The sequence below is a fragment of the Myxocyprinus asiaticus genome, chromosome 36, assembly GCF_019703515.2.
Source record: "Myxocyprinus asiaticus isolate MX2 ecotype Aquarium Trade chromosome 36, UBuf_Myxa_2, whole genome shotgun sequence".
Classification (NCBI taxonomy): domain Eukaryota; kingdom Metazoa; phylum Chordata; class Actinopteri; order Cypriniformes; family Catostomidae; genus Myxocyprinus; species Myxocyprinus asiaticus.
Genome location: NC_059379.1, coordinates 39,569,850 through 39,586,344, shown reverse-complemented (window position 1 = coordinate 39,586,344; position 16,495 = coordinate 39,569,850). Strand labels below are relative to the sequence as shown.

Here is a 16,495-nt window from a genome sequence, read left to right as displayed (position 1 = left end):
TCAGAAATTTGGCCAGAATGCATCGAGGCCTATCTTCCTCAGCAGTTCTGCGAGCAGGCACTCTGTGAGCTCGCTCGATTTCCAGCTTGTGGCCTGTTATGTCGAGCAGACTCGGGAAAAACTCGTCCAGGAATTTCACCATATCTCTGCCCTCTTCATGCTCAGGAATTCCAACAATTCGTATGTTATTCCTTCGGCTCATATTTTCGAAATATTCCAGTTTTTCCTAAATTAATTCCAAATCTGTTTTGGACACAGGCGGATTAGCAGTTAATTCCCTTTCCGATGACTCAAGATAATCGATTCGTTTTTCAACTTCTGTCACTCTTGTAAACAACTCGGAGAATTTTGTTTCCATCGCCGTAATCGATCGACGTATTACAGCGAGATCCTCCAAGTCAGCAAGAACCTTCGTCAGCATCACCGACATGTTGGACAACTGACGCTGAATTTCTTCTCCCGACGTGCCGTCCAAATCGAGTCCCCGTCTCGCAGTCCCGTCAGAGGCCTCAGCTTGAACACGTAAGTGTTTTTTAATGTCTCCAGAGTCTGAGACTTTTGACTTCTTTGCCATATTTACCTCAAAGAGCAAGTATGTAATTGGGTGTATCGAATCTCACCAGATCACAACATGAAAATAATTAAAAAACTAGCAAAGTTCGCAGAGCTCGTCATTCACACGTCTGTCTCTCGCATGGCGTCACGTGAACCCCTAGTTTGAGTATTTCTGTAACTGCTGATCTCCTGGGATTTTCATGCATAACAGTCTCTAGAATTTACTCAGAATGGTGCAAAAAAACGTCAAACATCCAGTGAGGGGCAGTTCTGTGGATGGAAACGCCTTGTTGATGAGAGAGGTCAACAGAGAATGGCCAGACTGGTTCGAACTGACAAATTCTACGGTAACTCAGATAACCACTCTGTACAATTGTGGCGAAAAGAATAGCATCTCAGAATGCTATTCTGAGATGCGGGTTGGCGCTGTTTTGGCGGCACGAAGGGGACCTACACAATATTAGGCAGGTGGTTTTAATGTTGTGGCTGATCAGTGTAGACTTCGTGGTAATTGACCTAAGTGGATAAACTGTCGGGTAACAAGTGGATTGACCCATTACAGTCAGAAAGTAGCAATGTCCAGCTTTTAAGCGGGGCAAAAGACCAACACAATCAACCAGAAGATATTCAAAAGGGTTAGAGATTGCAGGTATAGGCTGTAGGGGAGCTAAAGGCACCTTCTGATTTGGCTTACCTGTAACCTGACATGACATGTATGACATGCTTTGATATATTTCAATATGTCTTTAACCCAGGCCAGTAAAACCTACAGACCACCCGATTAAAGATCTTCCTAACCCCAGTGTGTCCCGCTAAACCATCATGAGACAATTTGATTACAACATCTCTAAACTTGAGGGGAACTACAACCTGGATAAAGGTTTGACAAAAAGCATCCTTCACCATAGTCCACTTCCTATACAGCAAACCATCCTGCAAAAAGTAACAGAAATAATAGGTCATAATCATAATCAGAGTCATAATCAGAGCTACCACTACAGGTCACCAGTGAAAACAAACATTTTAGGGTGGTGTCCTCAGCCTGTTCTCTAGCAAGTTCATCTCGTGGAACCTGAAAGAGGTTGGTAATCGAAGAGACATCCAAATACTCTGTGACGAGGAGGAGCGCAGGGCCGGGCCGAGAGTACGCACGGCCCGGCCCTGCCCTCCTCCTCGTCACATCCTCATTCTGAAAACCAGACTTCCCCTCAAAGTCAGCATCCTCAATCTCATCTTTTTGGCATTCACCAACAGTAAACACCCTCTCACATTGTGCATCAGCCAAACACGGGAACACCATGGGGACTGTTTCCAGCAGCAAACATACCAGCATTAGTATTATCTGAATCAGGTTTGCAGTCAGGGACAGATTCAACTGGCCTAACCTAGGGCTGGGCCGATATATCAAATATTAACGATATAATCAAGATCATTTTGCTGGCTACGTAAAATTGACCAATATCGTGAATATCGCGATGATTTTAATGTGCTTTCATTTGGCCATTAAGTTTCATAAAGAGTGCATCAGTAGACTAATTTCACGATCCTTCAGGGCTGCACAATTAAACAAAACAACATCAAAATGGCAAGTTGGTCATATGAGATTATTAATCCACAAAAGGCTGTGATTTAAAAACAAATAAACGTGGTCTGTGTGTGTGATTCAGAACAAACCGGTGACACGCTGATGGCTGATTTGTGTGCACGTGCATGGCACCGATTTCAGATCAGTTCACGTGCATTGTGAAATCAAATGAATGCAGGTTCAAGCATTCGCACAATTCCAAACATTAGAAACCACTACAAGATGTTACACAAATCTACAAACGCGGCACAGAATAACAGAAAAGGAGCAAAAAACATTTGAAGGTAAATATTGCTTTTTATTAAGCTACAATGTATCATTGTGTATGAAATATAAATATAAAGTGCATATCAATGAAAATGATTGAATTTCATTCTCCTTTGTGTTTATTTAATGAAAAACGAATTATTAGATTTTTATTTAATGTCTTTAAAATACTTAAACTACTTGGCTGTTTGGATGAAATGATGGTTCCTCTAATAATTGTTTTGTTTTTTTAAAACACTTTCGAGCCATTTTAGAGAAAATACATAATTATTAAGATATATATTGTATATCGTCAATAGGCTGAAAAATATCAAGATATAATTTTTTAAAACATATCATCCAGCCCTAGCCTTACCTTAGATGGACATTTTAAACTTTCCCTTTCCTGTATTTCCCCCTTAATGAAAGAAGAGGCCTCACCAATCTGTCCTTCATCTTCAGGGTTTATTTTGCCGTTCTCTTCCAACTGAGCCTGTTTTTCATAACTCTTGTGATAGCACATGCAGGGAACACATCAGGGAACTTGCTCTCATCAGAAACATCCCCTACCAAAGGAACAGACACAACAACAGGAAGAGGCCAGACAGAAGAATTTCCACACATTTCCCCCAGCTAAATCATTCCCCAGGATAAAGCTAACCCCAGGAACTGGTAAATTTGGGCACACCCCAAACCACCACACTTCCTGTCACTAGATTAGAAGAGAGCTGGAAACGATGGAGAGGAACATCAATAAAACCCATTTCAATTCCCCTAACCAGAACATGTGATCCTGTGGCAGTCTCCTCTGATAAAGGTAGAACTCCATCGAACAGAAAAGACTGAGCCACCCCAGTGTCCCTTAAAACTAGAACCGGAACACAATCTTGGCCTGGCAGAGACACACTGCCCTGTGTAATGAATGGAGAATATCTTATCTTCTTATCACTTAACTCGCATGTTTTTTATGGAAGAATTTTAGAATCTTCAGATTTTTTACACCCGGACAAAACACCACCAGACCTACAGGTTTTGCTGATCTTCCTTTTTAAGGGCATAACACTCAGATACCTTATGACAAGATTTCTTACAAAAGAAACAAATTATCTTAGCCTTCCTCTCAGATAGCAAACGGGGCTTAGTAGATGGAGAGAAAAGTTCGAAATAGCCCTACCACACCTTGTTTAGGTTTACCCCTAAAATAGGACTTATCCCTCATCTGATCGCTGCTTTTGCTATTAACTAGCCCTTTATGAGTTAAAGCAAACTTGCCTGCTAATACAGCAGCATCAGATAACTTGGTGGGCTTCCGCTCATTTAAATAGGTTGCAATCACATCAGAGACACAATTTTTTAATTCTTCAAAAATAATTAGTTCCCTGAGCTGTTCCTTGGTATTAACATCCTGAGAGTTCCTTCTCACGAGCAAGCTCAAAATAAGTGTCTTTATCACCCTTCCTTAGATCACGGAACCACTGACAGTAGGCTTCAGGCACTAACTCATAAGCATGCAATATTGCAGATTTTACTACAACATATTGAGCTGTTTTTTCTATGGTTTGAGAAGAAAAAACATCCTGAGCCCTACCAGTCAACATACACTGTAATAGAAGAGTCCACACTGTTTGGCCACTTTAAAGTGATTGCAACACATTCAAAGTGTGAAAAGTATTTTTCTATTTCTTTTTCTGAAAAAGAAGGAACCAATCTGATATTTCTACCAAAATAAAAGAGCAAAGACACAGGAGACTGAGGCTCACTAGAAGATAATGAAACTCCCTTGGCCCCAGCAGCTAACTCAAGTTCCATTCGTCGTAAGATAACCTGTCTCTCACACTCACATTCATCAAACTCTATCCTTTTGAGCTCAAGCCTCCACTCTAGATCTCTTTAAGTTCACTTATATCGCTATCAGCAGAAGGAAGAGTTGCTTCAGCAGTAACTACCCTCTTTACAAGAACCTGTTTCTTTACCAAACCATTCATCAAGCATTTCAAAACAGTATCTTTTAGCTTTTTATCCTGGCTACTCATCTCAACCCCACAGTCAAATCACCCGAAGCGTTGCCTCAACCGGGTTTACCTCAAAAACAAAATATGGCAAAGGAAGGACGTGCAAAGCACAATCCAGCAGGAAACACACTGCCTAACCGGAGAACTCATGGCGAGAGAGGAAAACGAGTATCCTTACATATGACAATAGAGTTCAAACTCAGAAATATAATTTATTGATTGCGTCTAGGGTTTACATTTAAGAGTTAGTGTGGAGCTCCGTACAGGTGTGTGTGTGTTTGCCTGTGTGTGTGGGTGTGTGATCGTGCGCAGAGATAGTGATGCGTGTCGAGAGAGAGCGAGAGGGTGAAAAGCACCTCCTTTTATGCTCACACCTATACCGGTGTAGGCAATGAGACAATTCCATACCCCTCCCACCATTCCCAACAGCACCGGTACTACCACTACCGGCCTGTAGGAGCACAGGGGGTCGTAACAGGCACATATAAATTCTCCTACCCCTTCACATCTCACACAACAGTTTTAATTCATGTTTCACCTTTGCGGATTAAATAAACCATAATTGTCACATACTTTTACTGTGTATCTTGAATTATTAGGATTTATTCTGAATATATTAATTAAGTTTCAATAACATAAAGTCAAGCACGCAGATGTACAGCAGCTGTGCAAAAGCACACTCTGAAGTGATGTGCGAGTGAGCAAGGCATTTTATTTTACAAACATTTCTTGCTTCAATTCCTTTGTCCTCGTTTCCTTTCCTTCCATCCTTTCCTTGTTTCCTAAGACAGTGGAGTTAGGAAGAGAGGAAAAGGAAGCGAAGATGCACAATTTCAGAAATGAGAAGCCCTCCCAGTGTGTTCTCCAGAAGTGGTCTCTGAACTAATCAGTAAACTGAACAAATTTGTAAAACAGAAGCAGGCCACACCAAAGTACCCTTTATTTTTGCAGCTAATTCTGCACAATAGTGCAGTTAATTTGCTATACTTGAATCATTAAAATCATTGGAATTGGTGCATTTAGCTTATCCTTTAAAAAATATCACCTGAAAACATGCTCATGGAGTTTACATCCCTGTTGTTATCATATACTGGAATATGGAGAAGTATTTACTTGTGTCCCCACTCTGGATCTCTTTAGAAAAAGTAACGGGACATTAAATGTGCCTTTTTTGTAGAAAATAAGAAAAATTACTATAGATCTACACAAGACAGCAAATTCTACCAATAGCAGAAAAATCACTCGTCCTCTGTTTACTTCAGCACATCAATATTTTTACCTATAATTCAGAATTCTTAACACATCCAGAAAAGTCACTGAGTTTGTAGCTGACAAATGGCAGCGTACCCAGCACTGTCCACTTACACAGATTAAAAATGAAATCGATCTCTAAGTACCTCTTAGTATCACATAACGAGTGGGAGTCTCCTAAAGAAGGGTGTGTGTGTGTGTTTGTGTGTGTGTGTATGTGTGTGTGTGTAAAGGTTTCACTATATTTGTGAGTGCAACATTTTTGAAAATGTCCTCACTAATATAGTGAAACTGGTAGAAAACCCACTAGTGAGAACATTTTAGTTGGTCCTCACTAGTAAAACAGGCCCACAAATCGGCCAAATCAGCTTTAAATCTACTGATGTGCACAGGTTTCTGTGAGGGTTAGGTTTAGGGGTAGGATTAGGGTCAAGGGATAGAAAATATCATTAGCCTGCTATTAAATCAATGGAAGTCTATGAGATGTCCACACTTATATAGTAAAACAAACCTGTGTGTGTGTGGTGGGGGGTTGGGTGGTTTACGAGGACATTTTTTTAGGTTACAAACTGGTAATAACAAGGGTATTATGATATAAATGTGGTTTATAAGGACATTTCTAGTGTTCCCATAATTCAAATCGCTTAAAAACATACTAAATGAAGTTTTTTTTTTTGAAAATGTAAAAATGCATAATGTTTTTTGTGAGGGTTAGGGGTAGGGCTAGGGTTCGGGGATAGAATATATAGTTCGAACAGTATGAAAATCATTATGCCTATGGAGAGTCCTAATAAGGATGGCCTCACCAACATGTGTGTGTGTGCATGTATGTGTGTGTGTGTGGGGAATAAGACGTTCTGGACTACAGCAGCAGCCGGATTGTCAGGCAAACAGAGCCTGAACTGAAAACTGAGGAAGAGAGAGAGAAACATTAACCCAGCTTTCATGCTTCAGTGACCAAAGTGTGCCCCTGCTGAAAGGCAAAACGAGAAACCCAGTTCTAAAAGAAAAGTAAAATACTGGTGGTGATTTTAGTCTTGCTGTATCATGAAGTGTTATTTCTTTAAACAAATAGTTCAGCCAAAAATTATTTACTCACCCTGATGTTGTTCTAAACCCGTATGCTGTTTTTCTTTTTTTTTGTGCAACACAAAAGGAGAATTCTTTTCCATACAACGAATGAACAAATTCACACATAACATAAGCTGTCCAAAAAAAAAAAAAAAAAAAAAAAAGCACTATGACAGCACCTAAAAAGTTTAAAAACTTTATACAAAAACAAAGGTATAAAGTATTTCATAGGTAGTCTTTAGAAGCAAAACTAAATATGGTGCTTGTGTTGTAGTTTGGCCATCAATAACATCAAACATCATTGGATCTCCTGTGTCTCATGACCAAATTACGTCAAACCTGCGCCATATTTGATTTGAGAGCTACAGTACATAATTTGCAAGGATGATTTGATTTGAGAGTAAGTAACGACTGAAATGTGAGATTACGGTTCAGGTTCAACCTTACTTGTCCCTGATGTTTGGTCTGTTCATCACACAAAGCTGTCGTATGGTTTCAGAAAACTTTTTATAGAGCTTTTCTGTCCTTTTTGGATCTTTACAGACCCTGGTCACTATGAACTGTTGTCTTATGAAATAGAGCTATGTAAAGATTCTTCCTTTTTTTGTAAATAACAGGAACAAAATGAGGGTGGGTAAGTAATGCCAGAATTCACTTCGGGGTAAACCAACTTTTTAAGTGGACAGAGGTGAGCCGAGTTGAAATGTCTGAGAAAGGTGGGGGAGGAGAGGTTAGATAAGAGCCACTGGAAAAGCAGTAGCGCTTATGAATACACAACAGGGTCCTGTCATGTCTTTTTCGCAAGTGATAGTGTGGGCCGGACACATAAGGATATAGACAGCCAGACAGTGAGAGGTGAGGACAACAGAAACCTAAACAGAGACATGGGGAGATGTATAACTGAGAGGGCCAAAGGAAATCAATGAAAGCTCAATGGCAGTAGGGATGGACAGAATAAAGGATGAATAAAGACGTTTGAGTGAAGCATGCAGGGGGTGAGGAGAAACCACACAGGATGTTTACATGATTCAACAAGAGAGAACAAGAGAGGAAACAAGAGAATCTGAGGAGAGAGTCTTACATTACAAGAAAGAAGAGAAGGATGAAAAATGAGGTTAAAAGGTTCAGGAGGAAACATTTTGATATTTGAGAGATGTCAGTGCTTTTCCTAACAGACACTGTGGTGCAACATAATGGATGATGGTCACAAATTACAGAAAAATACTTGAGACATGTGATACTAATGTGCCACTGCCTGAACCTTGGACTTAGGATAGACCTCACCGAAATGTCCTGCCATTTGAACTGCGATATACCTCACTGAACTCTGGCTGAATCACCTTAGTCTAATGATGGACTACACTCTTAAAATGGAATACATAGACTATCAATTAATTGCCAACAAATGCCTATATCATCCAAATAACAAAGGACAATGCATTTATGTGAACTTCTGCAGTTAATCCAGGATTTACTTCAAAGACATTAGACATTAATCTTAGTTCATACAAAATCTTTGTTTAAACACTGCACTGCACATAAATAACTAATACTGGCATTATATGCATGCTGTTTAGCCAGAAGTGAACCGGCCCCCACTAGGGATGCACCGATCCGATACCTGGATCAGTAGCGGCTTCGATACTGATGTTTTTAAATGGATCGGGTAACGGTCCGACGAGCCCGATCCAAATCCGATACTGTGTGTTAGTCATGTTCGTTACTGTCAAGCTCCAAAAATGACATAAAATAACCATTAAAAACACCATTAAAGCAGTTCATATGACTCGTGCATTTTATTCAAAGCTACTTGAAGACATGCAATAGCTCTGTGAATCACAAAAGGCTGTGTTTAATAAGTAAATATATAAAATGCACGCGCAGCTCCAGCGCATCAGTGAATGGCGCTGCTCTGTTTACACACCGCTCTATTTTTAGCCTTCACGCTGTGCGAAATATTTGAGTGCTACTCATCTCAGATGTAGATACTCAATAGTTTGGTTCACTTATATGCATTTAGAACGGATTTTTACCAGAATTTGAATAAGAAGCGAATTAAACCACTGTGAACCTGCCTACAGACAGACACATACAGGACTTCCTGGAGAGTTCAGAATGTCAAAATAAAAGCATGAGGGTTTAAAAGTTAAAGGTGTCATGGAGAGACTCACGGAGGCAGAGATATGAACTCAGTAGCAGGGTTTATTGAACAGATGATTGAAACAGTGATGTAAACGCTGTGAGTAAATCCAGTTGAGCAGAGTGGCAAACAGCAGGTGAGTAACATCCAGACAGGGTATAGACAAGATGAACAGAAAACTCACAACAGTCTTATGATACTTGCAGGCAATAATGAAGACACAGGTATGTTTGACATAGTAGAAAGGTACTTTCTCAGAGATACTATCAGTGAGAACAGACAAAGAGTGTGTGTGAAAGCGGGGTATATATGCAGTCCTTGATTAGCCACTAATGATATGCAAGTGCGTGTAATCAGAACTCAGGGGAGAGTGAGCACTGACGGCAATGAGGAAGAAAGAGAGAGAGAGAGACCAGTGGATCCGTGACATAAAGTGCACCACGATTGAGATATATTACTATATATTACTATTATTATATATTATTATTATTATCATTTGTTTACAAATGATAATAATATTTAAGTTGAATGGGTTCCAAAAAATACGTGCGTGAATGAAAAGTGAGCTGATACAGGTATCTTACAACTAAATTGAACAAAAAAGAGATCTGAATCCTTTAAAGTCCAGATACAAAAACAAAAACGGCTTCTTTTCTACTGATGACTTATACTGGAATTACTGTTAATTTTGCTGCTACATTATCCAGAATACTAGTTAATAATAAAGTATTTCTTAATAAGCTATACATTTATATTGAAATAATGTGTATTTAGAGGTTTGTGTTTCTTTACATATTAAAGAGTACTCCCAATTAGTTCCACACAATAATGTAAAGATATTCTAAACTGATTATGCAAAAAAACAACACTGGTATTGGATCGGTATCGGCCGATACTGAGATTTCCGATATCGGAATCGGAAGAGAAAAAGTGGTATCGGTGCGTTCCTAGCCCCCACAGTGAGTCTGGTTTCTCCCAAGGTTATTTTTCTAACCAACATCTTATGGAGTTTTGTGTTCCTTGCCACAGTCACCATCGGCTTGCTCACAGGGGTTCTAAATACAATTATTATTTACTTATTTAATTAATTATTTATTTTTATACCCAATTTACAGTCACATTTAATCAAACTACACAACGATCACTCTAAGACTTTACAGATATTACAGTTTGATTTTTTGTTAATGCATGATTTCCTGTAAAGCTGCTTTGAAATGATGGTTGTGAAAAGCGCTATAAAAATAAAAATGACTTGACTTCTATTGCTATGACTGGTCCATGAATGAACTGCCGAGAAATTTGTGACCAGACTCTCAGACAAAAGCCATACAATCAGAATGCTGTGAAAAGAATAAAAAACGTTAGCAAAATCCAGAAATGGAGGATAGTATTTTTGGAGCATATAAGCTTTGGAAGAGCACAGCTGAACTGAATTGGACTGTATTGAATAACGTGTCATTACACAGAACTTGACTGAGATAATGATTGCTCTATTAATGCCACTTTGTCATTTCATTAAACTGTGATTCTTGTTCACTCATGCTGAACATGAGCATTATGGGATAAGAGAGTCTGGCAGACGACAGTGACCCTGGAGAGCCCTCACGTACAGAATGAGTTGCAGTCACGGTTTGAGGATGTTAGCACTATATGCATTTTCTTTTTTTATATATATATATAGTTTCTGCTCACTTTATTCCACTCATGGATGGTCAAGTGGTCACAAACAAAATCATACTGTATTCATTCTAAAAGTCCACACATGACTCCATAAATTTGTCCCAAGGATGTTCAGTAGTAGAATAACAATATACTGTAGGTGAGATAACCTAAAATGTTCATGTGGTAACATTTAAATTAAGTCAAAATGTAATATGACTGAATCAACCTGACTACATTAAGTAACATTACATTGTAAAGACATTTTAAGGGTCAAAATCGGGTGGAAATAAGGTAACAATAATGACACATTTTCAGTTTTTAAAGTGTACAGTAAAAAGTAATGGTGTAAATGGTTTGGGGATGTTGTGGTCATAAAAAACAAACTACAAAAAACAAAGCTGTTATGATATTGGCATGTATGTCTTATGAAACCAGCAAATGTTGAAAACAGTTCATAGTCTACTGTTGTATTTCTTCATCTCTAGTCTTCTTTAATAATTGATTTCAAACAATGTCTGAGTGCTCCGGACCGCTTGTAGTGTGATCGTTTACAGAGTCCCTGCTGCCAACCTGCTTAATTATCAGTGTTTGATCAAATCAATAATCTACACCCACAGAAAGTCGACCTACCAATAACCTTAAAGCACACAATATATCACCCTAACATACAGCTCTTTCCTTATTATATTATTTAAGGTCACAAGGTGAATAGAAAAATTAAATGGTGTATGTTGGCTATAACTGAGGAAGATTTTATAAGCTGTCTCCAGAAATATCAGTGAACTGATAAATCGACACTTAGTCAAAACTCAATTAAAGTGTCCCCATTACTGTTTAAAGCCAATGCTATGCCCCTGTAGGAAAAGTTTTAATCTAAAGATTGTGCTTTATGTGGTAATATCTTTATCGACTGGTTTTATTCCGTTAAAAATATTATTTAATATGACTGAATCAACCTGACTATATTGGGTTACACCAACCATAAGTCATTTTTAGGGGTGAGAAATAAAAATAAAAAAATCATCAAGGTGACAACTGCAAATGTTCGATATTTAAAGTGTGGAATGCTATGAGAATAATTAAAAATATACTTAGGAAAATATTGTATTGTAAAATATAAGTACTATATTAAATAATGTATAATAAAAGCCTATACAAAATCTGTTATTTAAATATTAAAATATAAATAATTAAATATAATATAACATATTTAAGAAAAATATTGTTAGTACAGCAAAAACAACAGCTGTTTCTGTTGTTATCTCTCCATTCGAGGTTCTGAAAAAGGTACACTGTATTAACTCGTAGGAGAAATATCTTTCGAAATAAAACCAAAACATGCACTCAAATGCATGCAGTCAGCGCTCAGGCGAGCGGTAAATCGTCAAAGTACAGCTGTAAATGTGTCTTATCTCCTCATTTTTAAACGCGTTTAAAGCCGTGTGTGTAATAGTTCGCGTTAGTGCGTTTCTCATACAAACACAATACTGACTCACATTTCTCCCGTTTGAAGACTTCTGAGATCTCCTCTGCTCTTATCTGCATTCGCATTTATGTACTTACTGTATTGACAGGAGTTGAGTGTCATTTGCGTGAATATTCCGTCTGCTTTTAGCATTGAAGATCCGCACGCACCGCGATCTGTGGACGCGTCTGTACGCGTGGAGACTGAGCGCGCGCACTGATCAGTTTCCATGCAACCAGCAGCACACATCACTACAGCATCAAAGCCCACAGCAGATTTATACTGCTTGCTCTCCAATCACTTTTTATATACTTAAACAACAAACAACAAACATTGTATTATGCTTAGCAGGTCATTAGATTAACACTATAAAAGGTAAACGGAGATTACCCCCAATTGTTAAATTGAGTCCATAAGTGGCCAGATCAATCAGAATTAACAGCAGCCCACCCACAGGCAGGTCATCATTTTTAAGTAGCTGTCTGAATTATTGTGTGTGTGTGTGTGTGTGTGTGTGTGTGTGTGGGAGGTGGGGTGGGGTGGGGTGGGGTTCTGGATTACAGCAGCAGCCGGAATGTCAGGCAAACAGAGCCTGAACTGAAAACTGAGGAAGAGAGAGAGAAACATTAACCCAGCTTTCATGCTTCATTGACCAAAGTGCCAAAAGACAAAACGAGAAACCCAGTTCTAAAAGAAAAGTAAAATACTGGTGGTGATTTTAGTCTTGCTGTATCATGACGTTTTATTTCATTAAACAAATAGTTCTGCCAAAAATTATTTACTCACCCTGATGGTGTTCCAAACCTGTATGCTGTTATTTTTTTTAATTTTTTTTTTTCTGTGCAACCCTGACTGACTGTCACATTATCCTGTTTGATAATTTAATGGAGGGACACGAAGTCATGAAGGTACAACATACTACTACATCAGAAATCAAAGCAAGAACAGAACATGATTCACCTCAGACGTTCCTAAGAGCGCAAATATTGTGACCTTGATATGCACAATGTGATGTATCAGCCTATCACTTACCAACAATGAAATTTTTTTTTTTATCTTTTAGCCAGGCGGGCTGGTTTGAGTATTTCTGTAACTGCTGATCTCCTGGGATTTTCACACACAACAGTCTCTAGAATTTACTCAGAATGGTGCCAAAAACAAAAAACATCCAGTGAGCGGCAATTCTGCGGACAGAAATGCCTTGTTGATGAGAGAGGTCAACAGAGAATGGCCAGACTGGTCTGAACTGACAAAGTCTATGGTAACTCAGATAACCGCTCTGTACAATTGAGGTGAGAAGAATATAATCTCAGAATGCTATTCTGAGATGCGGATTGGCGCTGTTTTGGTGGCACGAGGGGGACCTATACAATATTAGGCAGGTGGTTTTAATGTTGTGGCTGATCAGTGTATATACAGTTATGTACGGAAGTTTGCATACCCCTTTTTTTTTTTTTTTTTTTTTTTTACGTTTTCACACCCCTTTCAGAATTTATACAAATATAAGAGATAAAAGATTATATTTTTTATTTTTTATTTTTATGTAGTACTGCCCTTCAAAAGCCATATAACACAAAATTTACTCTAATTTACAAAAATAATCCTATAGAAAAGTTTGCATCCCCTTGGTTCTTCTTGTGTTGCCTTCTTGAGCATCAAGTTGCGTATGAGCCCATCAGCTGTCCTAAGTGTCAAAAGTTGGATGTCAGTATAATATAACCATGGTTGGGAAGAACTCAAATGTGCAGAAGATGCTGGGAAACCAAATAATGTACATTAATTGGGGGATTGTTCTTAAGAACAATTCGATCATCGATAAAGTAACACACCATATAAAGGGCTAGTTCACTCAAATATGAAAATTCTCTCATCATTTACTCACCCTCATGCCATCTCAAGTGTGTATGACTTTCTTTCTTCAACAGAACATAAATGAAGATTTTTAGAAAAATATCTCAGGTCTGTAGGACCATACAATGCAAATGAATGGTGATCAGGGGCCATATGCATAAGGCTGCATAGAGTGTCAAAATTCTAAGAATGATGTAATTATACTATTATTCCTAGACTTAAGAATAAGTGTGATTCATAAAGTTTCATAGGTGTTAAGACTTGGTCTCAGCTCCTAAATTGTTTAAGAGTGCTGGTGAAGTATCTTAACCTAGTTAGGAGTAGCACGATGACTATGTTTTGCGGAGACAACACACTCTACAACAAAGAAAGAATGTGTTGGACTTAAGATAGTGGAATTTGGAATATATATATATATATATATATATATATATATATATATATATATATATATATATATATATATCTTTTTAATTGCAGCACATTTTTTTAATTTACTGAATACATGTATGACTCATTGTTGTGAATTAAGCATTTGAAAAATGTTATGGTTACAATCCTAAGCATTCAGAGGGCTGCAGCAACTAATTAATAACATCTTAATATAACTAAAATGATAAAAATCAATTATGAAAATAATCAACAATTAATTTAATTATGATTAGTTGAATATCTTTGCATTAGCACTGCAACCTCAGTCAGTGACGCCACTTTACAGTAATGAAAACATGTTTCGATGAAAAAACAAAAAGTCACTGAAAAATGGTACAGAGCTGCATCTGAATAGAGCTCAACCCAAGCACTATATAAAATGTTTAATAAGCTCATAGTTTAGTGTGGGGTATCAGGTGCTTTGACAGATTCTTTCTGCAGTTTAATGTGCTTGAGAGATGTTTAACCCCAGCTCATTACTTATTTATTAATTTATTAATTAATTTATTCTTATTTGTCAATATTATAAACTCAACTCATGCCAGTTTCAATTACCAGTTTGCAAAACAACTTGTCCAAAACAGCAAGCAAGTCATTTTTACTTCAAATAGGCCAAAAATTAAATAAAAAATTAATATATACACCATATAAAGGGATAGTTCACCCCAAAATGAAAATTCTCTCATCATGTATTCACCATCATGTCATCCCAGATGTGTATGACTTTCTTTCTTCTGCAGAACACAAATTAAGATTTTTAGAAGAATATCTCAGCTCTGAAGGTCCATACGGTGCAATTGAATGGTGATCAGGGACCGTATGCATAAAACGTCTCAGAAATGCTCTTAAGAATAGTCTTAAGCTTTTAATTAAGTGTCAAAAAATTCTTAACAAAGAGTAGGACTTGTGTAAGAGTAGGAGTTTTTTTATAAAGATGCTAAAAGCAACTTTCAGCAAAGTCTAAGACAGATTCATGCTGACTGAGGTGACACTGAAGTGTTGTGAAATAAGGACTACAGTGATGTTGATCCAAAATGGCCTCCCTCAGCCACCGAATCAGCCAATAGTAAGCCTGCAAGGGTAATATGTCCCAGCTGGTATGACATCATTAAATCACTCATGATTTAATACCACACATTATAAAACAATATTTTGATAATAGGCTATTGTCTGTGGAATAATCCTTTGATTATTCAAATTTGAAAGGCAAATTTAATTTCCTGTATTTTAAAACATTATTCCACATCTTGCTGAATGTTGTCCTCAAACAATGTGCAAATTGAAGGCTACAAAAAAAATCAAAATACTAAATCTTGCAATATAAATATAAATATAACTAAAAGGACAATTTAAATCACAAAATGAAATGATAATAAACCAATTACAGTTACATATAAGATTTCAATTAAACACGGTTCAATTTAGTGAAAAATTTGACGTTCAACATATCAACAACATTTTATTGTGGCACTCTGTTTGGTTACTTCACTCTATGAATATATATATATATATTGGCTAATGTTTACGCACCTAACGCTGATGATCAGGGCTTTGTTGGGATGTTGCAAACTGTTGGCACCCCTCATGATATAATATTGGGAGGAGACTTTAATCTTTTGATGGACTCAGTCCTTGATCATAGTGAAGCAAATGTGTGTAAGCCCACTAGAGCAACATTCACGCTACACAGGATGTGTAAAAATCTTGGTCTTACAGATATTTGGAGACTTTTGAACCCATCTGGTAGGGACTATACATTTTTTTCATCAGTCCATAAGATTTATTCTAGTATAGATTTTTTTTTTTTAAATATCTAAGTCCCTCATTTCATCTGTTGTTGCGCGTTAATGTATCCCATTTGAAAAATCCTGAATTTCAACAAATGTTAAAGGCTGAAATCAATGTTTATCTGGAGACCAACTGGTCCTCAGTATCCACTGTGGGCGTGGCTTAGGAGGCACTTAATGCGGTTCTTAGGGGCCGGATCATACAGTATGCCTCATTCACCAAAAAATCCAAAGCATGAGAACTCGTGGAGTTTGAAGGGAATATTAAAAGTGCCGAGGCAGAGATGAAGCGCCGAATGTCGTCTGATGGCCTCAGAGAATTGACCCAACTGAAATACAGATACAATACTATTTTGTCGCGGAAGGTAGAGTTTTGGCAATTCAGGGCAAGTCAGTGATACTTTGAGTCAGAGGACAAAGCAGGGAAGCTTTTGGCTA

At 37.7% G+C, this 16,495-nt stretch overlaps 1 protein-coding gene across 2 annotated transcripts in view; it reads right to left on the bottom strand.

Moving 5' to 3' along the window:
• Positions 1-12,216, bottom strand: part of lrrc3ca (leucine rich repeat containing 3Ca) — a 46,044-nt gene extending 33,828 nt beyond the window's left edge. Inside the window, exon 1 of one of the 2 annotated variants that reach the window (XM_051674561.1) lies at positions 12,086-12,216. The gene's annotated coding sequence lies outside the window, so the exon portion shown is untranslated. The remainder of the gene's footprint in view (positions 1-12,085) is intronic. The other variant, XM_051674562.1, reaches the window with a different exon arrangement.
• Between the last annotated feature and the right edge of the window lie 4,279 nt (positions 12,217-16,495).